Genomic DNA, 23,137 nt, shown 5'->3' on the forward strand with positions numbered 1-23,137 from the left:
GCACTCTCAATAAGTATACCGGTTTTGTAAACTTACCGGGAGATGAAACGTTAGTGCTGGTGCCCTGGGACGTCGCTGTCGAGTGTCGGAGGTCCTGACTACCTTTGCTGGGTCCGTGGAGCTGCAGTCTGGCGCGAAGTGCGGAGACAATATCCAAACGAGTGACCGGTGGTGCACTGTGGGTAAAGACCTGGTCAAAGCACAGCCATCTCCTGCGTGCCCCGGTGAGTGCCACCGCAGGCCACAGAGGGCTTGTTTCCTTCCAGCGTTGGGTGAAGGAGTAGCGGACGTCAGCGCTCCACTCGTGAGGCAGTACGCAGCGGGAAGCTAATTGAGGCAATGGCATTTGGTGAGCAGACGGCGGGAGACCCATCTGGTGAGGCAGCCCTTTGCAGCAGCGAGGTGTGAGGACAGTGACTGATGAGAGTGAAGAGCTGACAGCGGGGACCGACATCTTAGGAGTCGTAAAGGTTCGCAGAGACTGTGTGGATTCCGTGAAACACCTCCAGGACGTCGCGGCAGGGCAGTGTGCCTGGCAAGAGCCTGTGTGGGACTTCGCCCTAGAAGCAAGCGCATTAGAATGGTGGTGCGGTTGTGAGGCAGCTGGAGGCGAATCTAAAAACAGTACACCTCACATTCAGTGAATGTAGCCTGTGGTGGCTGGGGAGGTCGCTTCACTGGTCCCCAGCAAGTCCTGTTGTCTGAGGGGTACTAGAACTGCGGTAGAGAAGAGGAACACAGAATTATTGTGAGAAAGACCCTTTCAGACAAAGTGTTGAGTGTGGGACAGCGCCATCTAGTGGGCTCCAGGAAGAATGTAGTTAATTCTGTCACCTTGTGTAAAGAACTGGTTTACGGAGAAGGAGGATTCAGGGTTACACCCTAGTGTTTTTTTGTTTTGTTTGTATACTAGCATTGTGATTCCGTACACCGTACCAATACACTACCCAGGTAGAATCCAACCTATAGTAATTGTAGTCGCACAAGGAGTACCCTGCCAGCCAAGTATAAACCATGCAAAATGTCACGCCCCCCCTTTCTTTTTAAACAGTCCAGGGGAACCCACACTTAAGTGGAGCAAATGGAAGAAGTTCTTCCAGAACTATGCTGTTGTGTGTGGACCAAACTTAGGCCTAGAAAGGAAGGTAACCTTGTTAATGCACTACAGGGAGCAGAAGGGCAGGAAGTGTTAGAACACCTTCCGGAATTAAGTGCTAATGAAGCGAAGGGATTAAATGAATTTGAAATAAGTCTAAAAAAGTTAGACTTACATTACCTTCCCAAACCGAGCACCATCATGGAGCAATACCATTTTGGCAAAAGAGGGCAAAAAGAGGGGGAAACCATAGAGAATTTTTGTCTCAGATTTACGCAAGCTGGCAGCTACATGCAAGTTTGGGGGAGCATGTGGGGAGAGGATCAGGGACCAGTTTGTGTTGACGTGCAGGATTGAGCGGGTGTGAGAAGAGTTGTGGTTAAAAGATGACCCGCCTCTAGGTGAGGTACTCATTGTGGCTAAACAAGTAGAGCACATGATGTAATGTGTTAGTGAATTTAAGCAAGACAGCGAAAGTAAGGTCAAAGTGAGTGAAGTGACAGCGGGAAGTGACTGTGTGTTGGCAGTAAAGGATCAGAAGACAGAGCAGAGGGAGACAAAAGGGGGTTGGAGTTTTAGAGAAAACTGCTACAGGTTTGGTAAGCAAGGGAATATGGCAAGTGACAAAGATTGTCCTGCTTTGAAATCTACATGTAGCAAGTGCGGTAAAAAAGGTCACTTCAGGCAATGCTGCAGGAGCAGTCCTATTTACAGGAGGCGAGGTAAAGACAACACCACACGGGTGTGTGATGAAATTGTCCTGCAAGTACAAAGCGAACAGGTTAGCAATCTCAAAGACACAATATGGGTGGAAGAGACAGGAGTAGAGGCGATGTTTAACTCATGTTCCAAGATAACGATAATAAACGCAAAAGAATTTGAGAAGGTGGCTAGAGGGAAGCTTACATTAATGAAAATGGATGTAAGGCCGGGAGGCTACGGGGGACAACCCATCCACATGAAAGGATACTTTTGGGGCACTGTAGGCTACAAGGACAGACTGACAGTCGTAAAGATTTACGTTTCCAAAGAGGGTGACAACATACTGGGGTGGCAAGCCCAAAAAGAATTAGGCATATATCTCGACCCTAACAGAACTCCGCAGATATTAGTGCAGGAAGTAGGTGAGATGTTGGGGAAGATATAAGAAGACTTTAAAGAAGTGTTCAGTGGGGAACTAGGATGCCTAAAAAACTATTCCCACAGGATAAAATTGAAGGAGAATGCAGCACCAGTGGTAGCAAGAGTCAGAAACCTTCCCATAGCTATTCAGGAGGTCGTGAGGGAAGAATTGAAGAAACTGTGCAACATAGGGGTCATTGGACCAGTGGAGGCTACAGAATGGCTGGCGCCCATCGCCTCAGCAAGAAAAAAAGATGGATCAGTCCGACTATGCATCGACCTCTGGGCTCTAAACAAAGAGGTCATTGTTGACAAGTTCCCACTCCCAAATATCTTGCAAATGATGAGCATGTTGGCGGGAGCAAAAGTATTTTCGACGCTTGACTTGACCTCGGCCTACTTTCACGTTAAGCTTCATGTAGACTCGCAAGAACTAACAGCGTTTGTCACACTGATGGGAGCCACAAATTCAAACGAATGCCGTTCGGCCTAGTCTCTGATGCAGCAGTATTTCAGAGAATCATGAGCAGTATCCATAGGGGCATCCCAGGGGTCTTGTGCTATCAGGACGACGTGCTTATCTTTGGCGTAAACAACAAGCAACATGAGACCAGATTGAGGCAAGTACTGGAGAGATTCAGAGAGCAGGGTCTCACAGTGAAGAAAGAAAAGGGCAGAATTGGCTGTGGAGAGATAGACTTCTTAGGGCACAAAGTGACAGCAGAGGGAATTCGGCTGAACTCCAAAACACCATAACCAGCTTAGTTCGTCCCAAGATCAAAGAAGAGATAAAATCATTTATGGGACTGCTGGAGTTCTACAGCAAGTTTGTACAGAACCTATTCTATACGACTTTTGCCAAAGAAGGGCGTAAGGTTCAGTTGGAGCGAAGAGTGCCAGAAAGAATTTGAAGACGTAAAAAAGCACTAGCTGAAGCTCCAAGCCTCAAATCATTCATACCGAAGAGGAAGACGGTATTGACCACGGACGCGAGCTCAAAAGGCCTGGGAGCAGTTCTCATGCAGGTGGGAGAGCGTGGAGAAAAAACTATAGCTTTCGCGTCAAGATCCCTTCGTAAGGCTGAGGTAAACTACTCGGTGATAGAGAAGGAGGCACCAGCATTACACTGGGCAATGAACAAATTCCGAGACTTTCTCTGGGGAGCCAAGTTCAATCTGAGAACAGACCACAAGCCGTTAGTCAAATGTTCAACAGGAAAGGGCTTGACGCGATTTCGAGTAGAATCAGGCGCTGGGTCGTAAACCTGCAGGAGTACACCTGCAATGTCGAATATGTGCCGGGAACAAGGAATCTTGCAGCCAACTGTCTCTCACGCCTCAAAGGAGAAACGAAAGAGGAAGTGGATGTAGGCGAGGTAGATAATGACGACAAAGACGAGATGCAAGCGGAAAAAGTGTGTGTAATCACCCAGGGGGCCGTTGGAGAGGAAAGCTGGAAGGAGGCCCTGAGAATTGATGAGCTTTTGAAGGAGGTGTGTGAAAGGGTCAAAGAAACGGGGAAAGACAAAGACAAACAGAGTGAGACGCTACGTCCGTTCTGGATGGTCAGGATCGAATTGTCAATCACAGATTAGGGTCTGTTCCGGGGCACAAGATTAATTCCACCTGGAACACTGAGAGAGTGCCTAGTCGATTTGGCCCATGAAGGACACCTGGGGATCACAAAGACTAAACAGAGGATGAGGGCAGACTACTGGTGGTCCAACATGGGTAATGAAATCGAGAGGAAAATAAGAGACTGCATACCGTGTTCAACCAGGGACAAAGTGTTGAAGCAGCACACACCTCCCATTCAGTGTAGGCCACCCCCGGTGGGTCCTTGGGTAGAGGTGGCACTGGACATTGTAGGCCCTCTGTCGGGTGAGCTTCGCACCCCTTACATTTTGGTGCTTATGGATCTCTATTCAAGGTGGCCAGAGGTGAAGATGGTGTCCGAGATCACTACCAAGGTGACCATTGAATTTCTGCAAGAACTATTCCTCAGGGAAGGTCTACCTAGCAGCCTGTTGACTGACAATGGAGTGCAACTCTGCTCAAGGAGATGAAAGAATTCCTCGAGAAAAATGGGATCAAACACAAGCGCTGCGCACTGTACCACCCTGAGACCAATGGGATGGTCGAGCGGTTCAACAAAACCCTCAAGGAGAGCATCCAGTTAGCTAGGGCCAGTGGGTTAAATTGGAAGGAGGAGGTAGGGCAATGCTTAAAGTCCGACCGGCTGACCCCCCATCAAACAACTGGTGCCACGCCCTTTGAACTATTCCGGGCGAGAAGACCCAACACGAAGTTAGCACCGGGGTGGATAGAGTGGCACAAAGGGTGGACGGGACCCTCCAGAGAGACATTAAGGCAGGACAGGGAACGTAAAGCTATGTTGGACAGGAAGATCAGGTTTGACAAACTACACTCCGTCAAAGAGGCAGGGTTCAAGGTAGGAGATGTGGTTAAAATCAAAGCACCGACAGGCAGGGCAAACTGGTCCGAATTCACTAGGCCCACAACAATTGTGAAATTGTTAAAAAATGCTGTTAAAACACAGGAGGGGAAAATTTGGAATCTAGGAAGAGTTGTAAGTTATCATACCTCTCAAGAGGACGAGGACAATAGTGCTGAGAGAGAGGACAATTCCCTGATGAGGGGTGACCTCCCCGAGAGGGGGTGTACTGGGGAATCCTACCCTTTCCTCAGAGCTAGCCACAGGGTGGTTAATCTCCCGAAGTACCTGGAGCAATATGTTACCTAGTAGTTTGCAACTATATTCACCTGTTTTCTATTACCTGTTGTATTCTTGCATTGTGTAGAGGAGGGGGATGTGTGGTATCTTCCTCCCCGGGGGGAAGTCTTGCCACACCTTTGCACCTTCGCCCCTGCAATCACCTTGGAACACACCGCTAGTGACGTCATTTAGAATGTCACAGCTGTGAATGTTCCAGGGTGAGCACCTAGGCGAGAAGACGAGTTTGAAGAGCATGCAGTCAGCTGTGGCCATTATCTTTTCTACACTGCTTGTGACAATAAACGCCTATTTTATTTCAGCTGTGACCGGTGTCCTTCAGGTTATTCAGCCCACTACACCATCCCCTCAGGGTATGCTCTGTCCAGACTTGATAGGGAAGGAAGGATGGGGGGGGGGCGGAGGGGGGTTGGGACTACTTTATAAAGACACCTTCTCGTGCTTCACTGAGGTCCTCACCTCTTCATCAGATCCCTATCAGGCCCTATTCTTCTCCTTGAAGATCCTACCCATTGGTAGTTTTGTTCCCCTACCCAGAGGAATGTTTAAGCAGAACTTTAGCAATTGAATTGAGCCTTATTTGGCTAGATCCAATGTCACTCTTTTGGGTGATTTTAACTTCCATTTGGAAAAAACACTGTGCTCTGGAAACTATGGACTCCTGCGGCCTTACTCAACTGGTGAGGAGCCCCTCTCATACGGCAGGACACATTCTAGACGGGATCTTTTCGAATGATCCTAGGATAGAGGTGAATAATCCCATTCCATTTTTTCTGCGAATTGCAGAATCCCACCCAGATCTTAATTTTAAGAACAGGGTGGAGATGAAGAGAAACCTTAGTGTAACGACCGGGTTCTAGACCAGATGGGATCAGCTCCTGAGAGCCCCTCCAACCCAGCCGGAACGTAACCACCTCCCTCCTCAGGACCCATCTATCCAGGCACCTGGGTACCTACCTGAGGATGGGGAACTCGCAATACACAAGCTCATATCATCAGAAACACCACTAAATCTATAGGGATACTAAGAATACTCACTGATTACTAAGGACATCCATGCCCTACACCACACTCATACCTCATAGTCTCGCGACCACATGGGTCCAGACTAATCTACCCTGGGGCAGTTCTGATTATTTACCATTACACACTGATTACCATCAGTGCTCACTCGACACACAATCTGGCGTGCCATACACACTGTTCACCCTCAGTGCTCACTCAACACGCAATCCGGCGTGCCATTTACACTGGGCTGCAGCCCCAGTGCTCTCTGTTTATCCGGTCCACAATCCGGCGGACCTAAACACCGTATCCCCCCGGTGCTCACTCACTTACAATCCGATCTGCAATCCGGCAGATCTACACACTGACCACAATCAGTGCTCTCACTAACGCCACTTACCAATGACGACCACTTTCCTATGAATACCTTCAGCCTTCTCTCTATGTTGGGAAGTCTCTCTCACTATTCACTAGGGGTTCGCTACTACAATAATATTATGGGATGGCCGAATTACTTAGTATATCAATTATCTTTTAGTTCAAGGGCTCCTCTCTCTCCCTAATTATTCAGTTATCACTTACCTGATCAGGGGTAGCATCTGTTCAAACAGTAATACCTGACTAGGAGACAAGGTTACCTTCACTGTGTAGGGACAAGAGATATACACACTGTATGCAAGAGTTATTCCCTGATTTAAGCGCTCCTACTCCCTTTTGATCCATCAGTTGCTACACAGCATCTGGTTAGAAGAAAGGTTAGCTCTATCTTAAGAACAACACATGCACACTGGTTCACTAAGAACTGGGGTATCTTTATTATAACAATATCAACAATATAATACTGCACTATAACACATAGCCTGAAAAGTACGAGGGGAATAGATACATACACAGATCTGCGGGGTCTCTATAACTAACAGGAACTTTAACACACCGCTGAAAGAAAAGGATAAGGCATACAGTATAAGGACAAGGTTAATATTTATAAAGTAAGGAACAAGGTCACCTTGGGAGTATGAAGTCTTGCTCTAGCTCTCATCTGGGCTCCTCTCTCGTCTGTGCCTTAGCTCGTCTTAGATTCTCTCCTGCACTCTTGGACACACATCTGCGTTGATCACTTTGCACTGGACTCCTCCCCCACGGACTCTCTCCACCTTCCAACTTCAATCTAATGGTTTCTGCCGCTCTGATAATCGTTCATTCCACTAGCTTTTTCACTCTGTTTAAATGTCTCTGTGCCAATGTCCAATTAACTCCAGCTGCTCCCACAGATTAATCCACGATATAACTTCAGTCTCTTCTAAAAGGCATTACGTCAGACTCCAGCTATTCACAACTCCTCCTGATAAGTAACTGCTTCTGACTGCTTCCTTCAGTTCCAGCTCACTGACTGTCTGTTTGTCTTCTCTCTGTTCCAAGCATCTTCTTTCTCTTCTCCTCCTGCAACTCCACTCCTCCAACTCTACCAACACTCTCCGCTCCTCCAATTCAACTCAACTGCTTCCACCACTCCAGCTCAACTCGACTAACTGACTCCGCCTCTGCACTTCACTAATATAGAATGCTCTTCTCTCATGGAAATTTCCAACAGAGGGCTGCCTCCCACCGCATTCCTGTGCCAGCCCCAGGGCCCCTTGCGCAGCCGCAGTGCGCATCTGCATGTTACGTCTGGGCCCATGAGACAAACACATTCCTCGGATAAGAACCAGTCCTGGCTGGTTTTCCCCTAGCAGTCAACAGCCTTAACTATAAACATTACCTTTCCCCTTGAAGCATCTCAGCACTGCAGGGATAGAAAGCAAAATGGAGTCTCTCTAGTTCTGGGCCTTGTAGGCCTGAGAAGGATGAAATAACCCTTAGCTCTGTCAGAGTACCTACACAAACAATACTAATGTGTAATATAAAGTCAGGACCACAGGATCCACCCTCTACTATAGGCAAAATAATGAAAGGCAAAGCCAATAGGCAATAGATGGATTAGAGTAAGGGATCTATCATCATATAAAGCAGCTATCCTCTTCTAGGTCTGGAAGAAAGGGCTTAAAAGGGAAGAATACAGCCTATAGGTGTGAGCAAGCTTAAAGTCTTTATCACTCCGAAATAGAGCCAAAAAGCCTGTCAAGACACTTAGCCACATAAATAAGGAGGGTCTTCTAATTAAGCTTAGCAATTATTTCTGTCTCCCCCACCTGGATGTTAACTCAATTTATGATGATTTTTCTAACTGGATCTTCGCGGCTATGGACTCTCTTGCCCCTCTTAAGGAGCATTATGTGGCCAGAAAACGCCCTTCGGCGCCCTGGTTCACCGAAAGGTTGAGAAACCTTAGGCAGGTATGCCGACAGCAGGAAAGAATATGGCGCCGTGAGCGTATCCCAGCCGAGAGGAACCTGCATAAAATATAGGCTAGCTATTAATGAGGAAAAGGTTATTGTTACATTCTGTATATATTTATTTAATATGTAACCAGTATTTCTGCCCCTTTAATTGCATGTGCTTTGTTATGTTTCCTCATACATTCTACATTCTGTACAGAGCTTTGCTCATGTAGCATTCTGCACTGCCTGTCAGTTACAATCTGGATACTGCTGTACAAGGTTATGATGCTGTGCTGATCAATAAACCTTCTGGAAAAATCAAGCTGTCTTGGATCTTTACAGTTATCTATTGTTCCAAGATGACAGAATCCATCAAATCCCAGAGGGAACTCTTCACTGTGATTAATTCCCTCCTAGCCCCCTCAGCCTCTGCCAACACCGAGGTCTCCCAGGAGCTACGTGATAAAAAGACATGCTTTTTTATGACAAAATCAAGGACATATATTCCTCCCTGGAGATATCCAATGTTGGAGGGTCAAAGGCCGATTGTCCTTCGGATTCTCTGGTAGCTCCTCCAAAGGATTGCCGCTTGAGCACCTTTCCCTCTATACTTCAAGAAGACAAGGAGCGGATCTTAAGTGGAGTTAGATCTGGCTCCCCTATGGAGCCCTGTCCCCTGAAGATCCTGAAACTAAGAATGGAGGCTATTGTTCCATCTTTGACCATAGTTCTTAATGTCGTTATTACTTCTGGCCAGTATCCCACTGCCTGCTAAAGAATCCCTCTCTGGATCTGGCAGAACTAAAGAACTACAGTTTCATTTCCTGTTGCCCGTCCCAGCTAAAATCTTTGAGAAACACCTGAACCTCCATATTAGCACCTATCTGGAGGACCATCAGTTGCTCGATGGCTCGCAACAAGGGTTCAGAAGTGAGCACAGTACCGAGACGGCATTAACCGTTGTTTTTAACAACATTCGACAACAGGTCGACGCAGGTCACACCACCTTACTGACCCTTCTGGACCTAACGGCAGCCTTCGATACCATCTCTCCCCTTAGATTGGCTGGGAGGCTCCGGGAAATAGGGATTGAGTGCTCTGCCCTTAATTTGCTTACATCTTTCCTTACGGAACAGGCTCAAAGAGTTCGATGGGTCAATTCCTTTCTGCTCCTAAACGGCTGTTTTGTGGAGTTCCCCAGGGATCCTCTTTGAGCCCCACCCTTTTAACCTTTATGTAGCCCCGCTTGCCAGGGTTGTAAGATCTTTTGGCCTAGAAGTGTTATCCTATGCTGATGACACTCAGATCATGATTACCATCACTGAGAGTGTTGAAGCTTCAGCAGCAAATTTTGAAAGCTGCATGCAGGCCTTAGCTGCATGGATGGTAGAGAACTATCTAAGACTCAATAATTAAACCCAGAAAGCAGGTTGGGGCTGCCTGTTAGATTGCAATTTAACAAGTTCAAACAGTTTTTAGGTCTATTTCTGGCATTGTTTAGCTATTTCCTAAAGTCGTTTGCTTTTGAGCTATGTATGTGTTTGTTGTAAATGATTCTTAGAGATCTCACTTGCTGGAGGTGTTCAAGCGAGGAGGAGAATCTCCATGACGCTTCACTCAATCTTAGATTGCATCTTTCAGCGTTTAGACTACCATTGTACCAAGGCTCGGAGTCTTTGGTGGGTACTCTTTTTAGCTGGAGGGGTGCCATAGAGTCTAGAATGTTTGTTATTGAATTAGTGTAATGATCAGTAAGGTCCTGGACATCTGACATGTCTTCGGGAGGGGGAAGGATATAATTGCTGATTGATGTCAGTTCATTCAGGTTTATGTTTCAAAGGTTCTTTTTCCAGTGTCTGTTTTTTTTATTTGAACCTTTTATTAGGACAGCGATTCAGCCATGAGCAAAGTGATGCAGTGATGGTCTGTCCAATCACATGGAATGATAGATTGAAGTTGAATGGAATTAGCTTTAGAGATAATTAGATCCAATGTCGTTTCCAGGTTCTGGGTAGGACTTTCGCATATTTGGATCAAGTTTAGGTCAGCTATGAAGGTTTTTAGGCTAATCACTGATTGGTCATAGGGTCATTCCAGTAGAGGTTGAAGTCACCAAGAAAGATTTGGGTGCAGTATACACCAGAGTTGTGTCTGATGATTTCCCTAATTTGTTCAATGGAGGGGAGGTTATCTCCTGGAGGGTGGTAAAACGCATGCAGTTTGTATCGAGGCCTATCTGTACTCAGGATATCGATGCCTAGATATTCACACAAGATGAGAGTAACATTTTGTGCTTGCTTCATAGAGAGATTATTGCAGAGAGTACAGGGGTTACCTCCACCAGGTCTGTTTCGTCTATCTAATCTGATGATGTTGTATCTGGGCGGTGCTAGAAAGTCGAACAATGGTGTGAAGGAGTAATTTAGCCAATTTTCAGTCAGGACTATAAGGTCAAGATCATAAGTACATTTCAGGTGGGGTATGGCGACAGCAGAGGCAATCTGAGTGATGGGAATTTGCTTGAAGTAGGAATTGGTACCTGCTCTGAGATTGAGCCTAGCATCTCTATGTGGATTTGACTGAAGGAGGAGGGAGTAAATATTGTTGTCCGATTGAGTATCTTTCATCCTGATGTGACGAGTGGAGGCGTGGGGGTAGGGAATTGTCTTCCAGGTCAAATGAGGAAACGATGCGATTGCTGAGATCCCATTGGATGTGCGGGGTGACATCCGTCTAACGTGATTGTTATTGGATCCCCTCTGTGGTGGGATTACAAACATATTTATCTCTGGTAAGAAACACTCTGCATTAATTCTACTTAACAAGGCTAAGATTTGGGACACTACATTTTATAAAAACATTCTCAAGTAAGGAAAAATGGTCCTATATTTCACCAAACTGCCCGTGTGTATGATCTATTATCCTAATCTCAAGTATGTTTATGAATCATTTTTTTTCTTCCCTTTTATGTTTTATGTTAGGATTTTGCTAAAAAATGCTTGTTTTGTACATGTGCGATTTTTGCACTGATAATTATCAGAGTACTATATATTGAATAAAGATGTAATGCCTGTTATGAAATACTGTTTTTTTAAAGATGTAAATATTTGAAAACTGTTTTTATTTATGTGTATATAGTACCTTCTGTCTAGTATGCTTTATGGTTGTATATTTTACTCCGAATGAAGCTGGTTTGACTTGACTTGACTTTTGTATTGCTAAAGGGAGGGTCTATTCTTACCCATCGGCCTGGTGGCACACCAACAATTAGCGAGCTCAGAGGTGAGGGATATTAGGCTTTAAACCTCAGCCTTAAGTTGCTGAAGCTCTTGAGAGATCTCAGTGAGTTTGGCGTCATTAGTAATGTGGGAACAAGAGGTTGTGATGTTGGCCAGGAGGCCAGGTGAGACTGCTCCGGTTTATGGTGTTAGGGAGAAGCTGCGTTGGGAGAACCAGGGGAGGGGGAAATAGAGATTGAGTCATGATTGAGGAGTGGGGGTGTGGGACTCATAAACTGATTGATGAGTCGATAGGCGCCATGTTATTGGTCATGTTAGGGGGTTCCGAGATAGCAAGTGTCAGTGTTTGGTCCAGAAAGGGTGTCACAGATGCATCCGTGCTGACAGCAGGGGCTCAGCACTTTCACCCATTCTTTTTAATCTACTCATGGAGCCCCTGGCAAACGCATTGAACTCGGCGAACATTCTATATCACCTATATGCGGACGACGCCCAACTGTATATGAAAATCTCCTCACCAGAAGACTTCCTCTCCCTCAACGCTATTCCACAGAATACTCAATGTTGGCTCACTGGCAACCACCTCTTGCTTAACACCAAAAAAACGGAATTCCTCCTCATCTCCCCACCCAATCACACACCCAAGATAGACTTATGGTTAAAACATCTAACTTCCTTTGATTGTGCTCCGCACATCATTGACTCCGCAAAGTCCCTGGGAGTCACCATGGACAAACACCTGAACATGCAGGCACAAATCACTAATGCCACCAAGGGAGCTAATCACCAGATGAGTATACTAAGGAAACTTTAACCCTTCCTCCCACAGACCTACTTAAAAATGGCAATACAAGCCCTAGTGCTACCAAGATTAGACTATGGAAGCACCACTCTATGCGTTCTCCCCAAATACTGGCCGACCCGCTGAGGGCATCGCTTAACGCTGCGGCCAAACTGGTATCAGGAACTAAAAGAAATAACTACATCTCTCTGACCTTGAAAGTTCTGAACTGGCTGCCCTACGAGGTAAGAATACACCTAAAGATAGCTTGCCTGACCCATAAAGCCCTGCATAGCAATACCCCCAGTTACGTAGCTCTAAAGCTAGTGCAATCGGGAGGATGCAGACAACTGCGAAGTGTGAGCTCACTACTACTTAAACCACAATTCTACCATAAAAAGAGAACAGGCTGCAGAGCATTCCCAGGGATTGCACTGAAGATTTGGAACTCCCTACCTCCAGTGGTACATGGAATCTCTTCCTTTACCTCCTTCAAAAAAGAAGTAAAAATGCTTCTAATAAACAATTTCACATCCTAAGACTTTAATTCTATCTTGACCTCTAGTCACCTGTGCGAGCCATATATTATTGCCTACATCTTTTGAATTGAAGGCGAATACCGAATGTATGTTTACTACTTCAACCACCTAATGGTAAATAACTGTGTATTGTGAAGCGTTCTGATTAAGCATGGGCTGAAAATTTGTTCCGCTCGCGAAATTTGCGGATTTTCAGCAATTTCTCAATCCGCAAATCTCGCAAAATCGCTGTAAAATCCGCGAATCCATGAATTTTCAGCCAAGCACTTACAGGGTTACAGCAGCAGGTGCAAAAGTTGAAGCTAATTTTTTGTAATCTTTTACAAAAGGGTTACAAAGAAATTAACTTCAACTTGGGCACCTGTTGCTGTAAGTGCTTCCTGGCGCCTCGTTGCCTACTTGCAACTATTCTCTGACCCTGCTCTTACCTTTGAAGCAGGGTCAGAGAATAGTTACAAGTAGGCAATGAGGCGCCTGTCATGAAAATTAAACCTCAACAGGAAGCACTGACAGATATAAAAACAAGCATTTGCAATGCAATAGGTCTCGCATTAGGAACGTTTGAGCTATTGGTCTTGTAAATGACAATTTTTTTTTATTTATGTGTTGGTTTTGGAAATTGCTAAATTAATAGCTTTGTCATTTACAATGCCAATAGTTATAACTTTCGCAAATGTGACACTTATAGCATTTGTAATGCAACATGTTTTGTATTTACGTGACTTAGATGTATTGATATTACAAATTACAATGGCTTTTAATTTGTTAAAATAATTAATACTTAAATAAAAGTGATTTTCATTTATAATGGCAATAGCTTAAACTTTTGTAAATAACTTTTGTGAAGATTATGTTCGGTGTATTTTATTGTGACGAAAATCCAAGAACAGAAGTGAAATATTAACATCTTTTGTGACATTTGTAATAAAGCTTGAAACATTGAGAGAACATATTTGAACCAGTTGTTGTTGAATGGTTGTGCAGATTGATGCTGGGGTGGTGCTGAGTGGTGCTGTGGTGGTGCTGAGTGGTGCTGTACTGATGCTGAGTGGTGGTGTGGTGGTGCTGAGTAATACTGGGATGGTGCTGAGTGATGCTGGGGTGGTGCTGAGTGTTGCTGTGGTGGTGCTAAGTGATGCTGTGGTGGTGCTGAGTGAGGCTTTTATGGTGCTGAGTGGTGCTGTGGTGGTGCTGAGTGATAATGTGGTGGTGCTGAGTGATGCTGTGGTGATGCTGAGTGATAATGTGGTGGTGCTGAGTGATGCTGTGGTGACGCTGAGTGATGCTGTGGTGGCGCTGAGTGGTGCTGTGGTGGTGCTGAGTGGTGCTGTGGTGGTGCTGAGTGGTGCTGTGGTGGTGCTGAGTGATGCTGTGGTGGTGCTGAGTGATGCTTTGGTGGCACTGAGTGGTGCTGTGGTGGTGCTGAGTGATGCTGTGGTGGTGCTGTGGTGGTGCTGAGTGATAATGTGGTGGTGCTGAGTAATAATGTGGTGGTGCTGAGTGATGCTGGGGTAGCGCTGAGTGATGATGTGGTGATGCAGAGGGCAGAAAGGCACAAAAAGCAGTCTAACCAAGGGCAGAAGGGCAGAAAAACAAGGGAAAAACGAGTCTAACAGAGGGCAGAAGGGCAGAAAAAAACAGTCTAACAGAGGACAGAAGGGCAGAAAAACAAGGGAAAAACGAGTCTAACAGAGGGCAGAAGGGCACAAAAAACGAGTCTAACAGGGGGCAGAAAGGCACAAAAACGAGTCTATTAGAGGGCAGAAGGGCACAAAAAACGAGTCTAACAGAGGGCAGAAGGGCACAAAAACAAGGGAATAACAGAGGGCAGAAGGGCACAAAAAACGAGTCTAACAGAGGGCAGAAGGGCAGAAAAACAAGGGAAAAATGAGTCTAATAGAGGGCAGAAGGGCACAAAAAACGAGTCTAACAGGGGGCAGAAGGGCAGAAAAACAAGGGAAAAACGAGTCTAACAGAGGGCAGAAGGGCAAAAAAACAAGTGAAAAACAAGTCTAACAGAGGGCAGAAGGGCACAAAAAACGAGTCTAACAGGGGGCAGAAGGGCAGAAAAACAAGGGAAAAACGAGTCTAACAGAGGGCAGAAGGGCACAAAAAACGAGTCTAACAGGGGGCAGAATGAATCCTGCCCTGGGTGTTTGTCCACGAAGAAGCCACCTTTTTGTGCAATACCTTTACTCAACTGGAGTACTTTCTACTGTCTAATCAGTAAGTGCTCCCTCGTTGGCTAAATGTATATGGGCAGATTTACAATAACTGGCGCATCCCCAGGGATGCACCAGTTATTGTGCGCGGCAGCTCTGCCACCCATGGTGCGCCGCATTTACAATGCGGCGCACCATTTGGCAAAAACGGCACAGATGAGTCACGCATCTGTGCCGTAAAAGCAGAGCATTGCTGGAGCTGCGTCGCAAGGGCGACGCAGCTCCAGCAATACTCTGGGGGGCCCTATTTCCCCAAAGCTGCGTCAAGACTTGTGCCTGCTTTAAGCAGGCGCAAGGTTTTGACGCAGCATTGGCCTAAAAGTGACTGAGTGAAATCTTGTAGATTTCACTCAGCCACTTTTAGGAGGCGTTCCTGCGCAGAAACGCCCTCCCCTGCGCCGGAATGCCTCCTGATGGCGCAGGGCTTTACAACGTGACGCATCTCTCAGATGCGTCACGTTGTTAATACCCAGCACCATGGCGCATCTTTTGTGCTGCCGCTGCGTCACAAAAGTGATGCAACTGTGGCGCAAAAGAGGCGCAAGCGGCTTGTAAATCTGCCCCATAGTGCTTTTACTACACTGTAGCTACGTAAAGGGCCAGAAGATGTGTCTCCAGTGACCATGTGTGCTTGTGCCTGTGTTACAGGCACACATGGTCACTGGAGACACATCTTCTGGCCCTTTACGCAGCTGCAGTGTAGTAAAAGCACTATACATTTACCCAATGAGGGAGCACTTACTGGATTAGCCAGTAGAAAGTACTCCAGGGCAAATCACAAAAAAATCCGTTATTTCAAGGCAAAATTCACAAATTCGCAGATTTTTTTGTGATTTCTCAGGGAAATCCGCGAATTTGCAAATTTCGGCCATGCTTAGTTCTGATTCCCTCGCGAATCATTCTTTTTTGACTACTAGTCACCTATGCTATCCATACACTACTATCAACCTCTTTTGTACTGATTGGCGAATACCGAATGTATGTTTACTACCTCAACCATCTAATATTTAATAACTGTATATTGTAAAGCGCTCTGATACCCTCATGGGTCTTATTTGCGCTTTATAAAACTAAATAAAATAAATGTTCAGAGGTAAGGGCCAGAGATGAGGTGAAGGTGTTAGTATCGAGTCAGGGTATTTCAGTGGTCGCTGCTCTGGGCTGTGATGCTTAGGTTATTATGATGAAAAATGTTGGTTGAAACAAGCTGCAAGGGTAATGGTAAATGAATGCTGTTGGGTAATCTGACGAAGATGGATAGGGAGGAGGGGAAAGGGGTGAAACAATACAAGTAGTGGGGAGAGGGGAGGATACTGAACGAGGTACCCGTGGGATGACTAAAGGGCTAGGATGAGCTTGGGTCAGGGAGGAAACGTATTCATCACAGAGAGTTTGATGAGAGGAAAATTGAATCAAGTAATTCTAGGCTTCGTTCAGATGCTTGGATGAGGATAATCCCATTATTATAAAGGGAGATGGTTGCCTCTGCTCGGCCAACAATAGAGGAAGTTGCAGAGAGTCTGAGACTGTGTGGGGCTTTAGTGGATGCAGTGATCCAGAGCAGAGAGCAAAGGGCTTTCCTTCATTGTGCTGGTCTTTTAATGCAAAAGATAAGGGGCCTTATGTAGGTAATCTCTATTTACGGATTCTTAAATACAGAATTTTACCGATTCTTTATTTAAGAATCAATAAATAGTATGTAGTTAAAAATTCGGTAAATTTTACAGAATTGGTAATATTCGGTATTACCGATTTGTTATTTACAGATTCGGTAATTGCCATTCATTCCTATCGGCCTGGAGGCCCATAGGAATGAATGGGAAGCCATTCACTATTTCCGATTCGGTAAATACTGAATCGGTAATAGGGGGAGCATATTCAAGGGTGGCAGGGTGTCACATTGACACCCTGTTGCACCCCTGAATCGTGCATTTGTGCACATGTGGCGCACATACATGCCCTAAGGACTTTTAAAAAGCACAAAATTGCTTTCTTAAAGGTATTCAATATTTACCACCAACTTGTAGTTGGTGGTAAATAGCATATCCTTAAATCAAAAATGCACTCACTTGAGTGGTCCCTACATAGGATTTAAGGATTCGGTAATTTACCGATTCTGTATTTTAAGAATTCGGTAATTTACCGGTAATTTACTGATTCCTTAAATTACCGATTCGGTAAATTACCCTATCCTTAAGACCAGCTACCTACATTAGAAAAAGCTAAATACCGGTCGGTAACAGGAAATTTACAGATTTTCGGCCGTTGCCGACCGGTATTAAGCTACCTACATATGGCCCAAGGTCACTTATGGTATCGCCTTCATTCGTGAAGACATAGGGGGTGGAAATAAGGGTTCATGGGAGAAATTTGAGAAACCTGTGTTTGAAGTTCTTGAACACGCTATTAAGCTACCTACATATGGCCCAAAGTCACTTATAGTAGCGCCTTTATTCGTGAAGACATAGGGGGTGGAAATAAGAGTTCATGGGAGAAATTTGAGAAGCCTGTGTTTGAAGTTCTTGAACACGCTTTTAGTTTATGGGGTATATGATAGTGTAGGAATTTCAGCCGTCTGGAACAAGTTTGGAGTCCAGTGATCTTCGAGAAAGGGAATCCATGGCTAAAGGCACCAAATTTCCATAGTGGAAAGAGGGGAGGGACCGGAGTACTGCATGCTCACGTGGGGGGAAGCTTAGGGTAGTTGAGGAGAAGGGGGTATGGTCAGATGAAGGAAGGAAGGAAGGGATGGAGCAAATCATGGGGTGGCTGGAGGAAAGTTCCATGACTCCGTTCTACAAAGACAGCCCATTAAACAACAGCATAATGACAGAAGATCAAGAGAGAAGAAGGTACTCTTTCTTTTGTGGGCTTCCCAGCGTTATATGCATGCAATTACTAGGTGGAAAACAGAAAATCCTGAAGAGAGGGCCCAGCTGCAAATATAACAAGCATTTGCAATGCAATAGGTCTCGCATTAGGAAAGTTTGAGCTATTGGTCTTGTAAACGACAATTTTTTTATTTATGTTTTGTTTTTGAAAATAGCTAAATTAATAGCTTTGTCATTTACAATGCCAATAGTTATAACTTTCGCAAATGTGACACCTATAGCATTTGTAATGTAACATGTTTTGTATTAACGTGACTTAGATGTATTGATATTACAAATAACAATGGCTTATCATTTTTTTAAATAATTAATACTTAAATGAAATTGTTTTTAATTTACAGTCAATAGCCTAAACTTTTGTAAATAATTTTGTGAAGATTATGTTCAGTGTATTTTATTATGACGAAAAACCAAGAACAGAAGTGAAATATTAACATCTTTTTGTGACATTTGTAATAAAGCTTGAAACATTGAGAGAACATATTTGAATCAGTAATGATGGGTTATGCTGAGTGATGCTGTGGTTTCGCTGAGTGATGCTGTGGTTTCGCTGAGTGATGCTGTGGTTGAGCTGAGCGATGCTGTGGTTGCGCTGAGCGATGCTCTGGTTGCGCTGAGTGATGCTCTGGTTGCGCTGAGTGATGCTGTGGTTGTGCTGAGTGATGCTGTGGTTGCGCTGAGTGGTGCTGTGGTTGAGCTGAGTGGTGCTGTGGTAGTGATGAGTGGTGCTAAGTGATGCTGTGGTGGTGCTGAGTGGTGCTAAGTGATGCTGTGGTGGTGCTTAGTGCTGCTGTGGTGGTGCTGAGTGATGCTGTGGTGGTGCTGTGGTGATGCTGAGTGATGCTGTGGTGGTGCTGCTGAGTGATGCTGTGGTGGTGCTGAGTGGTGCTGTGCTGGTGCTGTGGTGGTGCTTAGTGTTGCTGTGGTGGTGCTGAGTGGTGACGAGTGGTGCTGTGGTGGTGAAGAGTGGTGCTACTGAGTGATGCTGTGGTGGTGCTGCTGAGTGATGCTGTGGTGGTGCTGAGTGGTGTTGTGATGGTGCTGAGTGGTGTTGTGATGGTGCTGACTCGTGCTAAGTGGTGATGTGGTGGTGTCTGCATGGCAGTGGTGGTGTCTGTGTGTGCATGGCAGTGGTGCTGTCTGTATGTGCATGGCAGTGGTGCTGTCTGTGTGTGCATGGCAGTGGTGGTGTCCGTGTGTGCATGCCAGTGGTGGTGTCCGTGTGTGCATGCCAGTGGTGGTGTCCATGTGTGCATGGCAGTGGTGGTGTCTGTGTGTGCATGGCAGTGGTGGTGTCTGTGTGTGCATGCCAGTGGTGGTGTCCGTGTGTGCATGCCAGTGGTGGTGTCCGTGTGTGCATGGCAGTGGTGATGTCCGTGTGTGCATGGCAGTAGTGGTGTCAGTGTGTGCATGGCAGTGGTGGTGTCCGTGTGTGCATGGCAGTGGTGGTGTCCGTGTGTGCATGGCAGTGGTGGTGTCCGTGTGTGCATGGCAGTGGTGGTGTCCGTGTGTGCATGGCAGTGGTGGTGTCCGTGTGTGCATGGCAGTGGTGGTGTCTGTGTGTGCATGCCAGTGGTGGTGTCCGTGTGTGCATGGCAGTGGTGGTGTCCGTGTGTGCATGGCAGTGGTGGTGTCCGTGTGTGCATGCCAGTGGTGGTGTCCGTGTGTGCATGCCGTGTACAGCCTTCAGAATTCCCCCGAAAAACTGCTTGCTTAAATCTTCCAACGTGCGTTTGTCTAATAAATTAGCCCACCTTAGAATAGCTAAAGACATCTCCAAGATCACGTTCCTCTATCGGAAACGACTATTCCCAGTTAAAGAGTTTTACTTGCCAGGGGAAAAAAATGACAAATCAACAAAGGTATACTCCTCTCGTAACAAAAAGTATCAACTCTTAACGTCCCAGTGCCAAAAACTAACATGAAAGACGTTAGCTTCTTCTATCACAGACTTTCAGGAGCCACAAAAGAGACCACTTGCTAAAAAGTAATCCTGGACTCAGAAGACTCACATCTTTGTCTAGGGAGACCCTGGTAACCCCGTTCGTTGTCAGCCGGACACACGACAACTCGCAGCGCCAATTATCAGGAACATTCCCCGTGCGTACAGGTTCAGACAAATACAATCTAAGCGCATGCGCTACAGTAGGTGGCACTCTCTCACACTTGCGCAGACTTCAGTTTCGTATTCCGCCTACCGTAAAGACGGAGTCTAATTAAGCCTGACAAGACGGCCATGATGGAATGGGAAACGATCAATATACATATAATTAAAAATATGTTAGTTAAGAAAAATAGAGGCTTCAGTAAGCTGAATGGCCGCAATACGCCCGTTTTGTTCACTTTCACAACCAATTCCGAAACGAAGGGTCTCAAACGCTAACTTCCAGTAAGCGTCTTCGTCCTCTATCGTTCTGTATCACGTCTGTTCGCGCGATGGCCCTGGAAAATAATCACGCTCTGTGTTTCCGCGCGCCCCCTAGCTGTACAGATTGGCAAATGCAGTGCTTTTAGCGTTCTTAGCGGCAAGCGTAGATGATGCGAGGCGAGCTCACGACGCGAGCTGGAGTGAAGAAAGGGAGCGAAACCAGGAAGTCAGGCATCCTTGCCCGTGACATGGGCGGGGCCTGTGACGTGCCGGAAAAGGCTGGTGTTGCTCGTTGCGCCGGAGAAAAGGAGCTCAGCGAGGGGACGGGACAAAAGAGCACGGTGAGTGGAGGGGGGGATTTGTGTGTCTGTGCGCGTGAGCCCCGTGAGTGGTGGGGGAGAGGGGTGCATGTGTGTGCGCGGGGGGGGGGGGAGAATGTGTGTGCGCAAGCTGACTTTGCCTGTATGTGTACGCGCGCGATGGCCAGAAGCTGACTTGCGGTGAATGTTGAGAACGGGGGATGTGCACTGCGCCGGCTGGGCGTGCGCGCCCACGAGGTGAAATCGCCGATGGGAAACTCGTGCACATCCCCTGTCTCACATTCATCGGAACACGCCAACAAAAGATGTCTCGCAGACAGCAGGCTTACGCCTGCTTTTTACATCTGCGAGACCTAAAAAAGGGAAGTTGAAATACATTAGGTCAAACTAGATTATGCAATTAGGAAGATAGAATCCAGAAGAGAGGGATAGGGGCGATAGGATGAACAGTGGACTAGGATGCACTTGGAAATTCGATAGACCCAGCCAGTCTGGAAATGTAAGCAGAATTAGTAAACAACAACATTCTAAGATGGCCTCCACCTTAGAAATACTTTAAAGCAACAGAACATGATGGTCCTTCTTTCATGTCCACAAGGACATGCTAAGTTCTTTGTCAATATCTAGATTCCTAGAGTCTTAGAGGTGCCAACATTTTAGATTGGGCAGGGACTTTATATGGGGAGAGGGTCGATACATGATGCAGGTTCTACAAGGCTCAGATAGAGCCCCTTTACGCCACAAGGGCCCCAAACACAATCAGCGCACAAAAGGCCCCCGTAATCAAGCCTTGAGATAACAGTGAGGGGAATCCTCCTGAAAAAAGAGTTAGTAGTTAGTAGTGAATGAAACCAGGCACCTCAGTGAATAATAGGATTTTATGCATGGCACAACATTCTGATATCCACCTTGCTGTCTTGAGTCTTCCTGATCCTTCTCTTACTCTAAGAGTTGTTCTTGTTTTAACAAAACCTTGACCATATGCATCTACCTAAAGCTGTAACTAGTATATGAGTGCTGTATAGCGCCCTTTTTTAGCTAAGTTACTCTATGACCCCTTTGCTGAAATAAATAAGATGTGGCGTATTCAAAGGAACTGTTATGCAAATATCTCCGTATGGTTAAATGTGTCTTAAATATGTCTTCATAAGTTTCAACAATAGTAATAAATGAGATGCTTTTACAATCAATTAAAAATTGTATATGCACATTCTGGTATTTTCCATTTAAGTAATTTAAATCTTTTTACATCCGACAGAAAACAATCCTTGATTGCACAAAATGTTTAGGAATAATGAAGATAATACTGTAAATCTGCAAAAGCAAAGTCAGAAACATTGAGTTCCAGTATTCAGGAAAACATAAGTGCCGACAGAGGCAGCCGAACCTGAACATAAACTGACAGATCTTTGAAGTACCGTCAAGGGCAATTCGGTGATTCTACGAGTCTCAGCTGTCACCTCCGTGCCTCAAGATGAAGAAATTACCCCCTAGAAAATTAAGGCAACACTGATCAACCACTTTTTGTGTAAACATGTCCAATACCAGCTCTGATCATGAGGTGGTTACAGCAGTACTTTGCTTCCTAAAGTGATATCAGGCCACCATTCAGTGCTAAAGGTGTATTGAATGGATCTTTCAGGCCATTCCACAGCAACCAGCGAAAACCACAGTTAACTGAAAGTTAAAAGAAATGGGGGATCTGCTATATAAAACACAGAGTATATTTACCAAGACTAAAACTGCATCAGAGAACACACACAGAAAAGCCATACAAATGCAATGAATGTCTGAAGTGCTTTAGTCAATTATCAGGCCTAAACAAGCATCAGCGAACACACATAGGGGAAAAACCCATATCATTGCTTTGAACGTGGAAGTAGTTTTATGGAATTATCAAAACTAATGAGTCATCAGCGAACACACACTGGGGAAAAACCATTCAAGTGCAATGAATGTGGGAAGAGCTTTATATATTTATCAGGCCTAAAACGTCATCAGAGAACACACACAGGGGAAAAAACATATCCTTGCAGTGAATGTCCGAAGAGCTTTAGTCTATTGTCAGGCCTAAAACAACATCAGAGAACACACACAGGAGAAAAACCATATCATTGCAGTGAATGTCTGAAGAGCTTTAATCAATTAGCACACCTAAAACAGCATCAGAGAACACACACTGGAGAAAAACCATATCCTTGCAGTGAATGTGGAAGTAGTTTTAGTTCCTCTTCAGGATTAATGTATCATCAACAAACACACACAGGGGAAAAAACATATTATTGCAGTGAATGTGGAAGTAGTTTTATAGAATTATCAAAACTCATGAGTCATCAGCGAACACACACTGGGGAAAAACCATTCAAGTGCAATGAATGTGGGAAGAGCTTTATAGATGTATCACCCCTAAAACTGCATCAGAGAACACACACAGGCGAAAAACCATATCCTTGCAGTGAATGTGGAAGTAGTTTTAGTTCAT

At 45.5% G+C, this 23,137-nt stretch overlaps 1 long non-coding RNA gene across 1 annotated transcript in view; it reads left to right on the forward strand.

Moving 5' to 3' along the window:
• The window catches only part of LOC147737684 (uncharacterized), a 43,910-nt gene extending 21,406 nt beyond the window's left edge, over positions 1–22,504 (forward strand). The window contains exon 3 of the long non-coding RNA XR_015300734.1: positions 21,914–22,504. This is a non-coding gene — a long non-coding RNA (uncharacterized LOC147737684). The remainder of the gene's footprint in view (positions 1–21,913) is intronic.
• The last annotated feature ends 633 nt before the right edge of the window (positions 22,505–23,137 follow it).

The sequence above is a fragment of the Lissotriton vulgaris genome, chromosome 1_1 (genome assembly GCF_964263255.1).
Source record: "Lissotriton vulgaris chromosome 1_1, aLisVul1.2, whole genome shotgun sequence".
Lineage (NCBI taxonomy): Eukaryota > Metazoa > Chordata > Amphibia > Caudata > Salamandridae > Lissotriton > Lissotriton vulgaris.